Raw genomic sequence first — 21,240 nt, 5'->3', positions numbered from 1 at the left:
CGGAGATGGGGTGGATTAGGGAGAAGGGCTGGTGGTGATGGGGGAAGGTAGTCCCATCCTCCGCCCCCCTGCAGTCAAGGTGAATGTGAAGGAGAGCGGGCGCGCGTGCCTGCGCCTCTGGGTACGTGCGCGCGCCCATCCCGGCTCCCCTCCTCTCGGCCCTTCCCCACAGTGCCCCCCCCCCCCCCCGCCCCGCCGCCCAGCGCCCGCCGGGGCCAGATGGACTCCCGAGATTAGAGAGGCACAAAAGTGCGTCTCCACGTCCGGCCGCCACCCGTCCCGCGTACATTTAGACTCACTTCGGGGAGGTGCCTTTTGTTGTGATGGTTGTGGCCGTGTTTTGTGTTTTTCCGGGAGCCCGGGGTTAGCTTGGTCGTAAGGAAGGACTCAGAATGAATCTGCCCATAAACACAAAACCCAAAGACAGCCCCCGCCTAAACCCCCGACAAAAACCCAGCTCCAGCAATGAGAGATCTTCCGTCTTCCCCCAGGAGTGCGTTCGGCAGCGGCGGGAGGTAATCGCCAGCCCCGGCGATTTCCGCACACGCAGGGCCCATCTGCTTCTTCTACTCCGGCTTTTCTTCTTTGAGTACTTCAAACAACAACAACAGAAACAACAGAACCAAAACTGTTTCTTGGGCAGCGCTGGTTTCAGAGCACCGAGAGATGGATAGGTGTAGCACCAGCCCCCGACAGCTGAAAGCAGCTCTTCAAATCAGATGGCCGGTGCGGGGCGGTGGAGAGCGGTCCTGCGGGGGTCGCTGCAGATGAGCGCCCGCGGAGCCCGAAGGGTCCAGATCAATGGTGACCCTGGGCGCTGTCCCGCCAGCTTCAAGGCCGTTTGGGTTGTTGTCAATTACAGAGTGTTTGTCCCCATAAAAGAATAGCAGTCTCAAAACCCCGTAGCACTGGCTTTCTGCCTCCAACAGCGTACCACGAGAAAGCTTAAAAATAAGCAGTTTTTGTAAATTCTAAGAAAAGGAAAGCCTTGGTTTAAATTGAGAGCGAGAGCGAGACGGAGAGACAGGGAGAAACAGAGAGGAGAAGGAAAATATATAAAATCTTCCTGCAATAGATTGTTAATTCTGAAGACTGTGTAGTTAGTTGGAAAGGGCCATGGTGTGGGATAGCTTTCTGGGGGAAAACTTACCATTCTGCTAACGGTTCCCCTCCAACTAAAATACTTTTCGGGTGGAAAAAACTGTATTGGCGGTAGTTTGGTTCAGGACTTCCACCATTTTGATGAGGGTTTTAAATTCAGGACTGTCTTCTAGTCCTTATGAATGCCTTAGGCAGTTTCCGAACCCCTTCTACGTGGAGGGACGGGGCTGCGACTTGAAGTGCGTTTTGCCCGAGAGGCAGCAGGACACACCGCTGCTGCCCTTCTCTAGGTTTTTCTCAAAGGCCTGGTTTTGTTTAGCTTGAGGACGGTTTCAATGCGGTCCTCCAGCGCGGTTGCTGCAATGCAGGATATTTGCTCTCTCATCTTGCGGCATGGGGGGAGGGGAGCAGAGAGATGGTTTTGTAACATGCTCTGCAGGCCTGAGTGGGAACGCCTTAAATGATGAGCCCCGGGTTAAAAAAGAAAAGAAAAGAAAAAAAAAAAAAGGCAGCTGATGCCGAATTAATAGTTACAGCATACCCCTGGGGCTCTCTCCAACGAGGGGGTCAGGAGTCCTTTCCCCTCCCCCAGTCACAGATTTCTTATCTGTTTTTAACCAGTCTGATCAGATGCTGGGACATTTGTGATGGCTTCTTAAAACCTAAACCCTTGGGCTTAAGAGCTGTCTCTACCCCTGATCAAACTCACCCCAAATACTAGCACGTTAAGAAATTACATTGTAAAACCTCCCCAAATCCGATTGACTGGGCTGTTTGGGGCCCATATGGCTGGACAGCTGTGCTGCTCCACGTGAAAAGACACCATTGCCCCTCGGATGGTATAAAGCGGGGTTCCCCAGAGAGCTCAGACATGACCTAAGTATTAGCTTAGCCTGGGGTGAAGACTGAGTTAAATTTCTCTCTTCTTGGAGGTTAAAATAAAGACAACAACAAAAATCAAAAGAGGTGCACTTCTGAATTCATTGTAAATCGCACGCCTCCCGCTGGTTCCACCAAAGGAAGGAAAGAAGACCCGAGAAATAAACTCTCTTCAGCTTACCACAAGCATGACACTAGGCAAACTGAAGACACACAGGAGATTGGAAAGAAATATATTATTTGCCAAGTGTACCATGTGTCTGTGACATTTTGGTTCCCTGTTCAGAGAGGCAGGGTTCTGACCTCGGCCGATGCCTCAGTGTTAACAATAAAGAACAGCCATCAGAACGCAATTTCCATGGTGAAAAGATGAAACCATGCTTTAAAAAGGAAAGCCCATTATGAAATGCAGCCGGATTTAATTTTTAATATGATGGTGGATCGTCTAACGCATTCTTTGCTGGTGTTTGCATTCAGGAGGAGTGATTCATTCAGTGGCAGAAATCAAAATAACACTGCAGTACTTTTAAATGGGCTCCTCCGTCCTAAAAGTGTCCTGAAATAGAATATTCTATAACCTTCAAGTTGTGGTGGCCAAAGAAATGGAATACAGAGCTCTTTTCCTACCGAAGTGTTCAGGCTAGACAAGAACCAGGCTTGTTCTGACTTATTTATGTGTGCCTACACGTACTGCGTACCCCATATTCCTAGTTCTTTTCAGGCCTTAACAAATATTTTAAAAGAAGGAAGAGGAAAAAGAAAAAAGCCCTCACAAGTCAATCTGGAAAGTGAAGTGGGGAAAAAAATACTGGTTAGAGGGTTAGATTAATAAGCTCTTAGTCTCAAGTCAGTCACCATTATTTTGGAGAATGATTTCAATAGTGAAACTACCTCCTTTGGAAGCTTTACATGAATTTAGCAGACACTAATGTGTCAGTTCACATCTTGGAAACAGCTACAGAGAGTTCTACAGTGACTGTGGCTTGCAAAAAATAAGTCAGTTTTGGAGATATCCTTGGAATGGCATAACCCTAATGCTGGAAGCCTAGAGATCATTTGGTTTTCTTCTGCTTCGTACAAAAGAGGAAAAGCAAGAGGAAAGCGAGGCCTAGACAGAAGGCGACATTGCTTCCGGATATCATGTGGATGGTTTGTAGCAAATCTAGCATTAAAGACAAAATTGATTCTCTTCCTTTCTTGCCTATTTTCCTCGTATGCCATTTGACCTTTAAGTTTTCTTATGATTTTGGCAAATAAAAGAAATAGCCCACCAACCCTAGCAACTACATTTAGTGCGTAGCTTGGATTTAATTTTGGAATTCAAGTCTTTCTATTTAAACGTCTCTAGTTTTAGTGATATTTCAGAACGTATTTTGAAACGCACACACTGCCCGCCTCTTGTGGCCCCAGAGGGGTAGGGCAGGAGTCACACAAAGGTCTCAAAGCCTTTGGCCAAGTGGATTGAGTACCAACAGCCCAGGGCTGGAGATTTTCAGGAAGGACCTCCAAGACAGTGGTCCGCCAAGCAGCAGCCTTTCATAATCATTTTGGGGGAAGGCTGAGGCCCCTGGCAAGAATACTTGACACCAATTTAGTTTATCGGGTGGCAGTTGCCAAGTCAGTTTGTTTTGTTTCTGCCTTATTTAATAAATTATTCCTATTGCACAAAACGGAATCTTTAAGAAATAAAAGAAAATTAAACAGTTGTGTGCAGATGACTCATATGCCCTTGGGCAAGTAGGTCCCTCTTTTCTTGTTTCATATCCTCTTATTCAGGACGAGATGCCTGGAGGAGATGACTTGGGAAGTCCTTTTCGACCAAAATAGTGTACAATTGCATTGTTTAAAAGACAACCCACAGGTTCCTGAGTCGGAAAGATACTCTCTCCCTTCTAACATCTATCTGGCAGACACTCTTCAGGGCCTGCAAAGTTGAACACAGAATGCTTAGAGAAAAGTTGTGTGTGTGTGTGTGTGTGTGTGTGTGTTTAAATGGCATTCATCTGAAAGTACAACCCTCTTTGTTCTTGATTACTCTCTGGGTCAGGAAAAGGTCCCTCTCTCAGGTGAAAGCATTTTTGTATTCCCTTTAGAATGCCTCACCACAACATAAGTGTCTGCCTCTGTGCCTTCACAGAAGCAGATCCAACCTGAGCCCTGTAGCCCATTTAAAAGCCCTTCCCTTTGGCTCCATCCTGACCTAGATTGCAGGATGACGACTAATGATTCATTTGCAATGCTTATGATGGGCCTCTACCACAGGGCTCTCCCTCCCCCCTTGCCCAGAAAGAAACCCTGCTCCCCTTATCATCTGATATTACTGCAAGTAAATATTTTTGTTCAATTGCTACATAGGGCATGAGGCTATTTCCTTATGAATTATCTGCCCCAGGGAGAAGATCTATAACTCACCAGTGCTTCAGGCAATTTTTAGCATGTGTCAGATTGTGTTTGCATTGGAGAACTTGGACTGTGTTTTTTTTTTTTTTTTCTTTTCGGTGCAGACAAACTGTTTTTCTTTTTTGTTCTTATGCAGAGATATACAATTCAACATACCTTTACAAAGAGAAAAACCTTGTTTGGGTTTAAGAGTCTGACGGGAGCATGCAAACAGTGTTCGTATGCATAAAGGATGAGAGCCTAGAGAGGATATTATGGGTGTATTCACATGCCAGATACTGTTTTCATGCAAACTGGACAAGGCTTTCTTCGAGTTTCGTTTAGCGGCAGCTACCTTGTACTGCAAATTATGAAGTCAGTGCATTGCACGAGAAAAAAATGGTCCTGACTAAAAATGAGGTGCCGACTGGTGTGTTCATTAGATATACAGATTTGAAGCAGAATTAGTAGAAATTACTGAAATGGAAATCTTGTCAATCATAAATGAGACAGCTGACAAGTCGGGGCGAGGGGGGTGGTAGAAAAACCCTGAACGTGATTCATATCTTGTAGGATTGTGTCTGAGGATGATTTAAATAAATTTGGACATTAGGTGGTGACAGGATGAAAATGAAAAATAACATCCAATTGGGCAAGAGACTGTAATAGGCCTGGGGGGAGTGTAAAAAAAAAAAAGTAAATGGGAGAAAGGAAGAACGAGGGGGTCGTTTGGAGGATAGCTTGTTTGTAATGAATGAATGGATAAATGAAATCTACAATATTTATTTCCCAGTAGCCGACACTCGGGAGACAGTCAACTATTGTTCTAAAATAAAATCAGCGTCCCTTCTGTGTTGAACAGCATCAAACAGATTATCTGCATATATAACTCTGCTGGAAGGCCAAAGAATCGTTAGCCAGAAGTGTGGTGCAGGGAATGTCAGCTTACTTCCCAGCTTTAATTTCAGCATGCGGTCAAGGGGCATTTAAAAACACTGTATGTGGAACAAAGGGGGCTGCTGCGTTTCAGGCCCGGTGCTGTCTAGGTGTTTCCCATACATTATCTGCAATCTCACTGCCTTGCTAACTCCATTTTACGGAAGAGGTGGCTGGTGGCTGCTTCCCTGAGCAGTTAAATGACTTTCTCAAGTGCAAAAGCTGGAATTGGAATTCAGTTACGACCGGCCCCCAAGACTCTGCTTTTTCCATGACAACTCCGTGCTGCAGGCTTCCCAGAAGGGACAAGAATAACATTCTATAATGTAAAGCTGATATAAAAAAAAAAAAGTGTAAGCGTTTGTCCTGCCTCATGTACCAAGTCGAAGCAAGCAGTGTGAGACTGACAGAGCAGATGAGAAACACCACTTAAGATAATTTTTCCTGCTAAACTCTGTTGTACACTATGCAAATATGATTGCAAAAGTGGAACATTATCAACACTTTAATGCTAGTTATCTTTCAAAGATGATACTTAGAGTAATCAACATAAACTTAGTATACTGTATCCTAAATAATAAAAATGTTGGCTTGCATCATTCTGACATCTAGGACGACCTAGAAAACTGATCTGGATGATATATGGTGATAATAACATTCTGCATTTAATTTTTTTTTTAAAGATTTTATTTATCTATTTGACAGATCACAAGTAGGCAGAGACGGGGAAGCAGGCTCCCCACCAAGCAGAGAGCTCAATGTGGGGTTCGATCCCCGGACCTTGAGATCATGACCTGAGCTGAAGGGAGAGGCTTAACTCACTGAGCCACCCAGGCGCCCCCTACATTCTGCATTTAAGCAGCATTTTAACTGGTCTCAGTGTTTCATCACCTGGGATGGGGTGAGGGGAGGGGAGTTGGAAAATAGAAACAGATTTAGGGGCTCTTTTGAGGGCAGAGTTTCCCAGGGGAAATTCTTGGGATGGGGGACCGTAAACCAAGGTGAATACACTTCCGTTTTGTTCTGGGTGATCTCCTGCTTCCTGTCTCCCCCAAGGCAGGGGTGATAAGCAGGACTCCTGCTTGGCAAAGATGTTCCCAGGATAGGAAAAGATCTGAGACTCAGAGCTGATACACTACAAAGGGAAATAGTGGACGGAAGCAAGTGATGGACAAGGTAGGAGAGAATGAAAGAAACAATGGGAATTTAGTTTTAATGGGAATTGTTTCTCTGTTTAATACATGTTTAAATTATCTGGCTACCCTAGGACAGGAAAAGATGGCATTTCATTCCATGTTCCTTATTCGTTGTATGTCAACAGCCACAATGTTACCAAGAGAGTTCCCTGCCTAATCAAGGAGGCTGCAAGGCAAGCCCAAAGACACTGGGTGTTGTAGGCTACTGGTCTGGGAGTCCGGAGAAGAACCAGAAGAACTGGTTCTGGTGCTTCCTTTGCTGCAGTGATCTTGGACATGTCATTTTCCCTTGCTGAGCCTAATTCCTCTCTTACTGGGAAGTGGAGGGTGTAGGGGTTCTTCCTACTCACCCAGAGCTCCAAGCTTTTTTTGTTTTGTTCTCTTCTTCCTTCTCGAGTGGCTCCCTCCCAGTGCTTGCGGAACAAGATCCCAACTCAGTAACCTGCATCTACCCACATTTCTTCTCTGAGGGGAATTTTTAAAAGGCCATAACATCAATTAATAGCATTTTGGGAACCCGTAAGCCAGTGAATGATGGCTATTTGGGGAAAACAGGATGCTTTTCTGGCACTTCTGAAATTGTGCTGGTTTTGCATAGGTCTTTGGCTTCTCCCAGAGAGGGTGGATTCTCTAGAACAGGTGTGGGTTTTAGAGCCGAGACAGACATGAGACCACGTACTCGCTCTACTACACAGCTCTGCCTCCCCAGGTTGACTGGCAGTCTTGGTCCCATGGTGTGTGAAGTGGTCAGATGGGAGACTCTTAGAGCTAAAAGATAAGGAAGTGGAGGTCCAGAGGAGAGAAGCAACTTGCCCAAGGCTACACAGTTACTTGGTGCCTGGAAGGGCTTGTGCATCTGTGTAGTAAACCAGAGTTGGGGATAGATGAGAAGAGGTAGAATTCTTCATTGGGAAACTGTGGAGCCTGTTGACTTGCTTTCTCACTGGGCGTGAGCACAGCTCTGACAAACCCCACGCTTTGGAGGTTCCCTCTTACAGATATCTACCTCAGAGAGCTATTGTCAGGATAAAATGACATAATGCAAACAAAACAAAACAAAAAAACCACCATAGTGCCTTGTTGTAGTAAATGCTCAACAAATATTAAAGACATTGATTTTTACCTTTAAAAAAGGGTATCTTTGTTGCTATTGGCAAAGAAAGACTATTAGTATAATTTGTTCTTGATGAAAGCCAGAGAAGTTCCCCAATGCCTTGTGGTAATGGCATTATCATTAATTGCAGAGAAGGCCAATTGTAACCACATTTTCCAAGGGTCTAAGTAACTCCATTTCTTTTGAAGAACTGAGCCTTGCTATTAAGGTCTGTTTTCAAGGAAGTGCCAATCTATAATATCTTCATCATCATTTCACTTCTGGTACAATCTATTAGCAGGAATAAAGAGGAGACACTGAAGACTCCAGCTGTAGAAGCAAAATTCTTTGGGGGATGTCTGGGAAGAAGAAGATAAAATGTAGGACTGGTGTGGTGTGATGGAACAGTACAGACTGAGTGAAAGGGCCAATTTTTAACACCCCAAAGGGAGAAAGGGGAAGACGCATCCTTAGAAATCTTAAGTAACAGGGTCCTAGAACCTTCGTTTCTGGCAATAAGAAACCTGAAAACCTCCCAGAAGTTAGTATCTACAATTTTCAGGTAAGATATAGGAATATTCTTTGAATGGCATACTAAAGCTTGAGGGAAATAAATATAGTTGGACAAGAAATAAAAAGCTAGCTATGGGCTGTTTGCAAGAGATGCATAAAAAAAATGTTAACAAGAAGGCTGAAAGGAATAGGATAGGAAAAGAAATAACAAGTAAATACCTGTCAAAAGAAAACCGGTGTATTTTACTAATGTCAGATAAAATACACTCGAAGACAAAAGACATCACAGTGGTTATGTTCTCCAAGTAAAAACCAGTGTAAGAAGAACAATTAAGTAGAAGAACAATTCTAAACTTGTATGCCCTAGAAACATAGCTTCAAAATATAACAGGAAAAAAATGATGTAATCTTGGGAAGAAAAAGACAAATTAGATATGATAGGAAGAAATTTCTAGGTACCTCTCTTAATAATTGATAAAAACAGTTGGAAAGGATATAGAACATTTGAACACCACACTATCAAGCTTGCTGTAGTGGGCAACCTCAGAAATCCCTGATCAGGAATTAGAAAAATTACATTTTTTAAGCTACATGGGACATTTACAAAACTTGATCCTGTAGTAGCCCACAAATGAAGTCTCAAAAATACTACGATATAATGTCATACAGATTGTATTTTTTTTTAAAGATTTTATTTATTTATTTGACAGACAGAGATCACAAGTAGGCAGAGAGGCAGGCAGAGAGAGAGGAGGAAGCAGGCTCCCGGCTGAGCAGAGAGACTTATGCGGGGGCCAGGACCCTGGGATCATGACCTGAGCCGAAGGCAGAGGCTTTAACCCACTGAGCCACCCAGATTGTATTATTTGACTACAGTATAATTTAGTGAGAAATCATTAGAAAAAAAATCCACTTTCTTCTCCCCATGCTTTTGGGAATAAAAGACATTTCTGAATGGTTCCCTGGTCTAAGAAGAAATCATATTGTAAAATATTAATTAATTAAAATACTACACATCAAGACTTTGTGTCTTGTAGTCATTAGAAACGCTTAAAGGAGAACTTAGTCTTAAAGTGCTTATATTAGTACAGGAAAAGACCAAAGATTACTGATCTAAGTGTCTAATTGAAAACATTAGAAAAAAGAAAAACAGAGTGAACCTGAAGAAAGGAGGATAAAAAAACAATGAGAGGAGGAAAAAAAAGGAGAGACAGGTGGTGAGATTTAAACTCTAATACCATCTAGAATAGGTCCATGGCTATTTTATGGATGAGCAGAAAAATCCACCATGCAAATACCTTTCTCTCTCCACAGAATATCATCTCTTCCCTCTGAAGGCCCTTCTCATTGACTCTCTGTCATCTTTGCAGCAGACCAAAACTGTTGTGTTCATGTCTATAGTCTTCACATCTAGCACAGGTACTCAGAAATTCTATTCAATGACTTTGCTTCTTCATATTTCTGTATTTGCCCCTTTTGCTAGATTGCAAACTCTTGGAGGCAGAAATGATATCTTTTTCATCCCGGCTCCCCCACAACATGTAAACCAGGACGTGGTACAAAGGAGCTACCTGGTATTTAAATGTGTTTGAAGTTGGATTGAGCTTATAGACAGAGCTTTATCTTATAGGCTGGGAGAAGAATGGGAGAAGCAACATGGAAGTGGTTTCTGAGTCTTCCAGACTTAAGAATCTGATTATAATTCAGAATAGGCTACTGTTGACCTTCAACACAGAAAGGAACTTTCCCAATGTGTGGACATTATTTTTGTGGCTTCCTAAGAAACTAAAAAACAAAAACAAAAACAAAAAACAAAACCAAACAAACAAAAGGAAAAAGTCTAAGCCTCTGTTAGAGAGGGCACACCCTCCTTTCTGAGTCTTGTCTTGTGGTGAGGATGAATGAGGAATGTTTTTGAGGTTGAAGGTTTTGGGGTTGAAGGTTTGAAGGTTTGAAGGTTTTGGAGTCAATGCTACCGAGATTAAATTTCTCCACTGCTATACTTATTATCATGGTAAAATACACACAATGTAAAACTTACCATTTTAACCATTTTATCTTATTTTATTTTTAAGTAGGCTCCATGCCCAGCATGGAGCCCAACATGGGGCTCGAACTCACAACCCTGAGATCAAAACCTGGGCTGAGATGGAGAGTCAGACACTTAACTGGCTGAGCCATCCAGGCACCTCCTAACCATTTTAAATCATACAATTCAGTGATATTAAGTACACTCATAATGTGGGACAACCACTACCACTAGTATCCATGCCTGAATCTTTCTCATTAACCCAAACAGAAACTCTGTCCCCACTACTTTCTACCTGCAATTTTGGTCAAGTTGCCAGTTTCTTCATCTGTGAATTGAGGCTAATCATATGATCTATTGAATAGGATTACTGTCTGGATTCAATGACGTAATGCATAAAAATGATCCAGCATAGTGCCTGGCACTGTGTCTTACTAAGTACTCAATAAATGTTATTATACAAAAGAGCAGGCAGAAAGGAAATTCCCATCATTTTGAACTGGGAGGGGACTTGAGGGAGGGCGTACTTAGTTCACAGAAAGCATGCTGGACAGCGTCTTCATGAAGCTTCACCAGAACTCACCTGTGCAAACAATTCCTGCAGGCTTGAAAGGTGTGGGGCTGGAGGCGGTTCTCCCTAAAATTCCTTCCTACGTCTGGCGCGTCATGGGAACTCAGGAAACACTTGAGTAAGTGAATGAATGAACTCCTGCACAAGCATTCCCATGCTCAAAGGAAGGCTAGAGATAATTTAGTCTTCGTTGTCAGTTTATCAATGAGAAGCCTCAGAGAAGTAAACTAACTTTGGTCAAGATCCCATAATTAGGAGTAGAGCTGTATTAAAAAGCCAGGGTTCCTAAACGTGTCGTGCAATCTTCACTGGAACCAGAACCCAGAAAGATAGGAAAAAAACCTGAGAAAACCCCAAAGGCCCATACAATGCCTAATTTAGAGTCCAAGCCTGCAAATGTTCAATGTCGTTCTCCCCGATCTGACTACACATTGATCCAGAATGTTGCAGATAACGGCTTTTCGTTAAGGAGAGAACATTTCCTTCCATTTCAGGGGCAGTGGTCATTCTCATAAGGAGGATCACAGAAAATAACTGTTTCGAAAACCATAATTCTTGGAAGAACTAGGAACTTTTCAAAGACCCAAAATAGCTTGCCTATGCGAACCTCCCTCACCCTCCCTGTTACTGTCAAGATAGGTAATGATCCCTCACGGGCGCCGCAATGAGAATGGACTGAGATAAAGAATATGATGGTGCCTGGTGTATGGGTGGCACTCAGCAAATACTTGTTCCAAGCAAAGGGGGATATTATTGATGAAGCACACTCTCCAGCCCTATCAACAGCCCACTTGACCCTGCTGGGAAGATTTGCTGGTGCTGTATACACTTTGTTTGCCGTGTGACCGGAAGAATAACCTCGGGGGAGGAGGTGGCCATTAGGACTGGAGCAATTTATGACAAACACGTGCTGCTGTTTTGCTGCTGTGCCCCAGCTTGCAGTGAGTTAGAAATGGCTTCCCATGTTTACTGGAAACATCGAGAAGGGTCTCGGTGACACTGATGCTGCGGCTGCAGGTTTCAGCCTATTCCCAGGATACAGGTCACCTGGCATAGAAGCAGTCATCTTATACCCACGTAGAGCAATGGGAAGAATCCTGCACTGGGCATCAGGACATGAGAAGCTAGACCTGGCCACTGGTTAACTCTGTAATCTCCGGCAAAAGGCTTCACTTCTCTGAACCTCAAGATCCTCTTCTGTGAAATAAGGGGCTTGGAAAGCACGATTTCTATGACCCCTTCCAGTTCGACAACACTACATTCTATTTATTTATTCCCCTTACAGCTTTCCAAGTATTGCTGCTCAGTGACAATATGAGTGCCCATACATGTGTACAATTACACACGCATGTGTGCGTGCGTGCGCGCGCGCGCGCGCATACACACACACACACACACACACACACACACACACACACACACATCTGCTTACACCCAGAATCTTCACTCAGGAAAATGGCACAAAAATCTAATGCCCCAGTGAATAGCCATTTTACTCACCACCTTTAGAGTGACATAGCCCAACTGCTTCTGGACTAGAACCTCATCTTCCTTGTGACTCGGTGCTTCTGCTGCCAAATGAGGTAGAAATGGTGCGAGCTGATTTCCACCCCCTTGAGCAATCGCTGCTGCGGCTGCTGCAGCCGCCCGCCTTTTGGACCATGGATGCTGCATCAGCACAGAAATGCTGAGCACAGCACATTTCTGAGCTTTGGGGAAGCTGACTGGATTGCTGCAGAGGGAAATGGGTTTCCATTCTTCCGAGGGCGATTTCCACCCAGCGAGTTTTAGTGGTGGGAGCAAATTTTCTTTTAAACATTGCAACCCCCAAAGGGATGACTTCGAGAAACCTTGGCTTTTGCCAAGGTCAGTCTCCCCCCTCCCCCCAACCTCTTGTGAAGTCAGCTTCAGTCACCTGGGACTGTGGTCTCACTTCCTGCTCCAGGCATATACTTAAGGCAACATTTGCGTTTGTAGGTGGGGATGGTGACAGCATCTTTAAAGCATCCTAGGACAAATGCCTGGATTTTTTTTCTTAAAGGATGATGTTTCTGCAGGCTTCCAGGATTCAGGGTGACATCGTTCAGACTGATAGAATGAGATATTCTTTGTGGAGCCAGCTTTCCTGGTATAATCTTTTAGGAATAGAACAGGGCAGAGCCTGGAACTCAGTAGTTAGAGGGGTGGGGTTTGCTTTTTAATTCTCACAGATGTTTGCCTGAATCTCTCAGTCAGCTTTTGGGGTGCCAGTTTCATTGGTGGCTGGTCTTCACTTTCACATAAGTTTTATAGCTCATGATCTCTGGGTTTCTATTTTCTTAGTTGCAAAATAATACCACTCACAGGGTGACCATGAAGAATTGTTGAAATGATTTATGGCAATGGTCTCCCAAACTTTCTGAGAATGTTTCCTGTCGCTAAAAATGTATTGTGTGTGTAACCCCAATATATGTATATTTATATATTTGTAAATCCCATCACTTATATCATTAGCTAATATCTCAAGTTATAATATACATTAAGGATAAGGTTCATTATTAATTGTAGTGGATGCTAAATGGTATTTCAAACAGTTATGATAATTACAAAAATTTTTGGCCAACTTCTTAGATATGAGTAAGTCATATCTAAGTAAGTAAGATCATTATTTTGATCTTATAATATGGTTGTTATACAGTTGCGTTCTTACTAGGAGTGGAAGGGTCAGTCCTGCCTTTTTTCGTTGCTTGTGTTATAAGTACTCACTTCCCTTTGGGATTTCTTTCTGAGCCAATTGTCCACTTTGTTCGGGAGAGGAGGCTTTGTTTAATTAAAACTAGATCAGATAATCTGCAACCCAACTTGAGCCTTCCATGTTGTGGAGCTCTCGCTCTTCCCTCAGGTAACATGTTTCCTATAAGTTACATCTGGGCTTTCGGCACAGGGACAAAATGTCATCAATATCAATCCATGTATTAGATGTTAATAAAGATCCATTTCTGCTATTTAATAAAACACACGGGCTCTGATATTTTCTTTCTGCACTTCAGTGGATGGTTCTGCATATCCCCTGGCATAGGTACATGCTTGCACCCTTTTTTGGAAATACCTAAGTCAATGGATGTAAACGTGCTTTGTAAGCTGCAAAGCACCGACTACAGAAAGCAATGGTGAGGATGTGTATTTAGAGAGGAATGTCTTCTTGGGCAGAGCTATTCCTAATGAAAGCTCTACGAATCTCTGAACATTTTTTAAAGAAGAATTGGTGCTCCTAGTAAGAACAGGCCTGGTCATTCCTCCTCGGTGATTAGAGTCCCTGGCAAGTTGGGGGGGGCACACCTTGACATTTTTGACTCTAGCTATGCTCCCTGCATGACCCTTAGAAGTAGAAGCACCTGAGTATCTATCCCAGTTCCTCCTTCACTGGATTGGAAGTCCAAGAGAATGCTCTATAGAAAGACGGCTTCTGTGGGTTTAAAGTGACTATAGAATCAAAAATGGAAAGAAGGAAAAAAAATGCTTTTGCATTGAAACTTTGGAAGGCTTTGTTGGGTTTCAGAGAATTGGAATTATTAGTTCAGTTCTAGGATTTTGGACAGAATACTCAGAAACACTTCCCAGATCCTGACAAATCTAGTTCTTGTTTCAAAAGCAGTTAAGTTACATGGTTCTGATATAAAATATGTGAGGTCAGGCTGTGTTGGGCATTGAGCCAGAAGAGATACTGCTATGACCAGCTAGACTTTGGGAGAGAGAGACGGAATATTAACAAATGATGACATAAACGAAACTTCCACCTGGCAAGTCTCTGTAGCTCAACGTGCATCACATACATAAGGAGGGGCAAAACTATAAGCCATTGTGCCTCCAGATTTTACTGGGCATGGAGAAACCCTCGAATCTAGGTTTTCTCTAGAACAGAGTGACAGCTTCTGAAAATCTCTTTGATAATTTTCTGGTCACTTCAACGGCAGGTGAGAAAGACCTCTATCTAGAGAGCATTCTGGCTTGACCACTCCCTTGGAGAGAGTGATTCTGGAGTAAATTGGCCCCAGGAAGAATAATAGGAGACAAAAGAGTCTCAAGGAACATGTGTTATCCAGCCCCAAAGGGAGGAATAAAACAACAGATAATTTAAACATATATTACATCAAAAAAATAAATACCCTTGTATATGCTCTCTCACAGATAGTGGATGCAGCTGGGTTCATGTTTCACGGCAAGTCTACTCTTCTCAGCTGCACTTGAGATTAGGTATGACCATGCCATTGAGTTCTTGTCAACAGAATCTCAGCCACTGCTCGTTCTGTTACTTAAGATATTGGTGTGTCTCCACCACGCTCTCTGTCTCCTTCCCAAGACATGAACCCAGACAATATGGTGACCCAGCTTTGGAAATCGATATCTCCCCCCTTAGGCCTGGAACACTCCTTCCTCCAGATTCTGGGGTCATTGGCTGTGGAGGATTCACATTTGGATTTTTCAGACATTGTTCTTGGCCGGAAAAAGCTGCTCCACCTTCTGTTCCACTCCCTCCTTCAGGCTCAGCCCACATCCAGTGATTGTCAATGTATGGTCAACAGGCCTGGCTCCCATGCCTCAATTTTGGACAACGGTAAAGGACATCCGAGTTCTAGAGCTTCCTATGGTATTGGCTGAAGCTTCTGTTGCAATTGCAACAACCCTCTGCCGGTTGCTGTTCTGGAAAGTACTCCGTAAGTAATGCTCTGGCATGCAAGTTTCCTCATCAGTTCATTTCCTGGGAAATCCAACCCTGTAGACCGCTCACATTCTGACTGTTATGTGAATGGAGAAAAATCCTTATTCATTCTTCAAGTCTCTGCAGTGTTGGGTTTATTTGTTACAACACTTCAAACTTCACCTTAATTCAATTATTGAGTAGTGAGAAACAAATTGACCTGGGAATTAGAAGACCTGAATCCTAGTCTGTTTTCTCAGGACCTCATGTTTTGACTTTGACTTTCACCTCTCTTAACCCTCATCTTATCTGTAAAATGAAAGTGTTAGATTAGATCAATTTAAAGGTCTCTTCCAACTTTCATAATCTGTGGTTATCCTCTTTCTAAAGAGTGTCTCTTCATGAGGCTATAGCAATATCCAATGGCAGTTATATTAGTTGAAAATTTCCACCCAAGCAAAGGAGTTAGAATGTAACCCTATATCATGACCTCTCTTTTGCTTCTCCTCATCCCATCTCCTTTCCCTTCTGCTTGCACCACCTGTCCTCTATTCCTTTCTGATTCATCTCATCTACCAGCCAGAGAGTAGGTCCAGAAAACCTCAGTTATTTCTTTGAGCTCAGCTGCTGCTGTATGCCTCCAGCTGAAATTCCATCTGGAGCTACTGTTTTAGGCCAACTCCTCCTGTGAGAGCCGTCTTTTTTCCATTGCACCTCTCAGCTCTGCACCCCAGGGATGGCTTGGGCAGCACGGGCCACTAAGGACAAACATTGGCCTTTTTCTTTCCCCAAGTCAGAGCTCTTTTGGAATCAGACTGTTCTTGATATCTCTCTCTGGGGACATGAAGTTTTGTTGGGTACTGTAACCAGTGAGAACCCAGCCCTGCCTTCATCACACTTACACACAAGCTTACACTGTCACTCAAACAGTCCGAACATGGTTAGCCTTTTGTTTAATAGCGCTTTGCAGTTTAGGAAGTATGTTTTCATATTATCTCAGATCATCCCTGAAATAACTCATTGAGTCCAGTATTATTATTTTTCTTTGCATACAGAGAAAGAGAAGCTAGATGAGTTCCCTAAGATCACACTCTAATTGGCAGAATTAGGACTGGAGCCCACATATTCTAACCACAAAATCTGTACTTCTTTTTTCCTTTTCCCTTTTGTTAACCTAATACACTTCTTTTCTAGATCATTGCCTAGATCCTCCAGGCAGGTCTCTGGGCTTCTGTGAAACTTGGCTCCTGTCTTGGTAGAAAAATTATTAGTTTGCAAGATGTCACCCATTCCCTCAACTGGATTGGGAAAGCTTTGAAGATAGAGCCTGTGTCTTGATCATCCTTATATTGAATGACTAAATAATTTGGGTTTATAATAAGTTTAATATGTTTTTTCCCTATAGTGCTAAAACTTTTCACATTGTGTAATATAATAGTAATGAGGACTGTTTATATGTAGAAACAACAGGAGGCTGTTTATGGGTTTAGTAACATTAAAAGCATGGAGAATCTCTTCCTTCCTTATTGCCTCCCAAATACCTTTCTTAAATGGTCAATTACCTCTGTGAAAGGTCACCCTGGGCACAGTTTTGATTCTTCAACAACCATGAAGATTAGAACAGGTCACTTAACTCCCTTGAGTCTGTTTCCTCAACTGTATAGAGTGATGACAGCAAATACCTATCTTATGTAACAATTAATGGGATCATTTATGTCAAATTGCTTCATTAACTGCAGAGTGTTGCCTAATAATTAATAACAGTCCCTACAAAACTTTGATGGGGAGATATTGCCATTTCTGGTTTCCTAATCTTTATGGGCTATGCAAGTGTCAACCTTTCGTTTCATGTCATATAAGTTGTCAAATGACTTTAAGTCACTCTGGTTTAGGACAGATTTCTCCCAGACTCTCCTCCAAGAAGAAGAGAAGCAGGTTGTGCAATAGGTGTACTTACAGCAGAGGAAGAAGGAACCACAAATAGAGAAAAGGGGACACAAAAAGTGGGTTCCTGGGAGATTAGTGGCAAATGATCTGAACTGCCAGTTTGTCTGGTACATGTCTCAGAGTTTCAAAAATCCTTTTTTTGTTTCTTCCAGAAGCTGGTGAGAGCGGTGGGAGGAAAGGCAAAACTGAATATTTGAGGCAGTTTGTCCCAGTTCTGCAACAAGCAGTGCCAGGGTGGAGGGCAGCCCGACTCAAGCTGAATCAGAAGTGGAGTATGTGCAGCTTGAAATCACCTTGCTGCCTCTGCATCTTTGGGCACCAGGCTGTACTACTTCAGCACCCAAGACAGCGCCACGAGAGCCCTTCAGAATCCCAGCTAGGGCTCTGTGGGTCTTTACACTGGGGAACTCTGTATGTTTGACTCAGTGTCCTTGGCAAGCTGTGCTGAATATTGGAACCTGGAGTCTTAAGGAAGGCTCAGGATCTGGGAGTCTAACTCAGATTTCTTTGGGTTTTACTCTACGCTAGTAATCATTTCCCTTTTTAGTCTATTCTTTGGGCTTTAAGGTTCACCACTGTCCCCACCCCAACCCATCGGCGCCTGCCCTTTTCCCCAGCTGCTTGAGGCATTTATCTAATCCCTTCTGTGCCATTCTATCAGAAAGAAGATGGAATCCCATGGCATATCCCCCACCCATCCCCCGCACCGCCTGTAACTAATCTTATCCCTTTCAGTTTAAGTATGCGCTCTCTGGCTCTCTGTTTTACCACGTAAGATTTGGCTACACAGACCTGGATTTCAGGGAAGCATGGATGGACACTGAAGAATAATTGATGGAGAATTGGATGCCCATTTCTTTTCAATTATCCAAGGCAGTACATGAACGCTATGGTAGGGATCTTTAGCAGACAGGGCATCTTAGCTCAATGAACATGTTCCCACTAGTGGGAGCTTCAGGCTCAGTTTCAGGACAAGATGGAAGAAAGTCTAAGAATCACCAGGGCCTCAGAGATGCCACAAAGTATGCAAGAAAAGGCACATTGCTATTCTGCCTCTATGAAAGTTTACCCTGGGTATAGTTTTGATTCTTCAACAACCATGAAGATTAGAACAGGTCACTTAACTCCCTTGAGTCTCAGTTTCCTCAAATGTAAAGAGTGATGACAACAAATACCTATCTTCTGTAACAATTAATGGGATCATTTACACAAAGTTCTTTTGTTAACTGTAGAGTGTTGCCCCAAAGTTAATAACAGTCCCTACAAAAACTTTGATGGGGAGATATTGGCATTTCTGGTTTCCTAATCTTTATGGGCTATGCCAGTGTCAAACCATGCCCATCAGATATGTGCAGATAGTGCCAGGACAATTCAAAGAGAAATTTGTTATCCTGCTTTGAGTTGGCCATTGCCTGTGAACTTGGCTTTGGTCTCTTCTGTACCTGAATTTTTTTTTTTACCACTAACTTAATAAGCCAGCGATCCTCATCCTGACACCATTGATTTATCAGATAGTCACAGGGCTGCTGGAAACAGCTGGTGACACATCCCCTCCTCCACCCTCATTTCCTACCGGCAGTTAGACATCTCAGAACCTTGCAGAAGCCTGTGGGTTTTATTAGTCATTGCCCACATGTTCTCATCCTTCCCCCAGCTACCTTCATGTCACTTCCATTCATGGCTGCATATTTTTTGGGATGATTTGACCTTCCTTTGGAGTTCCTAAGAACGACCGCCTTGTATTGTCTCTAAGGAAGGATAAGCCCTATCATCTCAAATCTGTGGAGAAAGCACTTTCTGTGAATATGCTCATTTAGGTGTTTAATCCCCACCAGTCATCCCATATGTCCTTGGATGGTTTGTGTAATGGTCATGCTTGGTTGTCTACATAGCCTCCATTTCCCTTTCTTTCCCCACAGAACTCCAGTTGTATTCATATACCCTCCATTCTTCATGTGGCCATATGTCAACTTTACCCCCAGCTCCAGAGTAGGGCTGAGTGGGGGAGGGGTATTCCTCTTCCCTGTACCAGTGACTAGCGCTGCGAGGTCTCTGCAAAAAGGTTTCTTACTCTTAAGGAATGGTGGAATGTCTGGATGAGATGCTGAGAATTGTTGTTGCCAAGTTGCTACCAGCCTAATATTAAAGCCAACACTACACGTGGCAGGGTAGAGAGATGAAAAGAACTTGAGTCCTTGGTGACCTTGCCAAGCCCCTATTTCAATCAATTCTGAAACCTGCTTTTCTGTTGGCCTTCCTGTTATGTGAGCAAGTCAAGTTCTTTATTGATTGAGCAGGGGTTTCTGTTCCTTGCAGCTAAAAGCATTCTGATACACTGAGTGGCTAGTCAGGAGATGAATCTAGGTCATTTGTTAAAGATACAGTACACACTTCATCTGTTGTTGTGTACTCCAAATCAGTCAACAGAGTTCCTTCAACCAACAAGCACTTTCACTCATTCCTGCCATGTTTAGCCCCATGTGCCCAATTGATGTAAGGTAGTGGCAGTAGTTAGAAGATGCATTTTTAAAAAAAGATTTTATTTTATTTATTTGAGAGAGGGAGAGAGCACAAGCAGGATTGGGGGGTGAGGGGCAGAGGCAAAGGGAGAGAGAGAAGCAGACTTCCTGCTGGGTAGGCAGCCCAAAGTGGGGTTTGATCCCAGGACTCTGGGATCATGACTGGAACCGAAGGTGGACGCTTAATGAACTGAGTCACTAGCTACCCTTAGGAGACATAGTATTCTGCCAGTTTGTGTATTCTATTTTGTTGGGCAATTCAGATTCATTCTTAATCATAACTGGTTCTATTTCCTCGAGGTGCCAAGCCTCATTTGCTACCTTAATGACTTGATCTGTATAGTTTTCTTTGTTTTGGTAAGAAAGAGTTCCTTCAGCTGCAAAGGACAATGAGCTAACCAGGAAAGGAGATATTTGTCTAGTAAGAAGACCCCTTCACTCTCTGGAAGCCTGTTTTGGGGCACAAGATTAGGTACGTAAAAGATTTCTTGGGGCCCCACTTATTAAACTTCCTCAAAGGAACATGTTGTGAGGGTATCATATCCACCCTTCTGTGCAATACTCTCTAACTGATGATCTGTCAGCTGGAACAATAATTTCTTCTCAGCTCTGGTGTACTGTTAGATTCACAAGGGTAGTAGAAAGTGGAGGAAGCCATTTTTAAAGACTGATGCTTCACATTCAATGATAGATGATTGATAGGCTACTAGATGGAAATTACAAAAGAAAGGACAGGTGAGGGAACTGAGGGACAAAAGAGGCTGTGAGGAGATTAATTTCATATTCCCAACAGATCCAATAGTAAAATCCAGTCGAGAAATCATCTCAAGTGCCTTCAAGAGCAACTTGTGTTGAGAGGGGCACTGAGACACTTTCTCTTTCTTTGGGGTTTCATAGTCTAGTTGAAAGATGGTACAAACAAACAGAAAGTTACTTTTTACTGTAAAACTAGCTGAGTAGAAGATAGGATTCATTGTTCTGGATAGCCTTGAAAGAGCTACCACAAAGAGATAGGTCACTAATTTTCCAAATTTTCAAATGAGCTGTAGAGATAATAATCTAGAGGAAAAAATAAGGGGGTACAATGGGCTAAGCAAGTGTGGAGGCTATGAGAATGATTTCACTACCACTGTTGTCTTAATTACTATTACTTCTGCTACTCTGACAATAACATTCTCCTAATTGAGCATCTACTATAATCCAGCAATAGGCACTTTGCTATAGTCATTCAGCTTTCACAACAGCTTTGTCAGCTCTTATCTCCACTTCATACTAAGGAAATAGAATTACAGGCCAAGGAATTTTTAAAAACAGTTCTATTTATATCCAATTCACATACCATATAATTCACCCATTTAAAGTGTACAATTCATTGCTTTTTAGTATATTCACAGTCATG

Source organism: Lutra lutra, chromosome 2 (assembly GCF_902655055.1).
Source record: "Lutra lutra chromosome 2, mLutLut1.2, whole genome shotgun sequence".
NCBI classification, from domain to species: Eukaryota; Metazoa; Chordata; class Mammalia; order Carnivora; family Mustelidae; genus Lutra; species Lutra lutra.
This window is presented reverse-complemented; position numbering follows the sequence as displayed.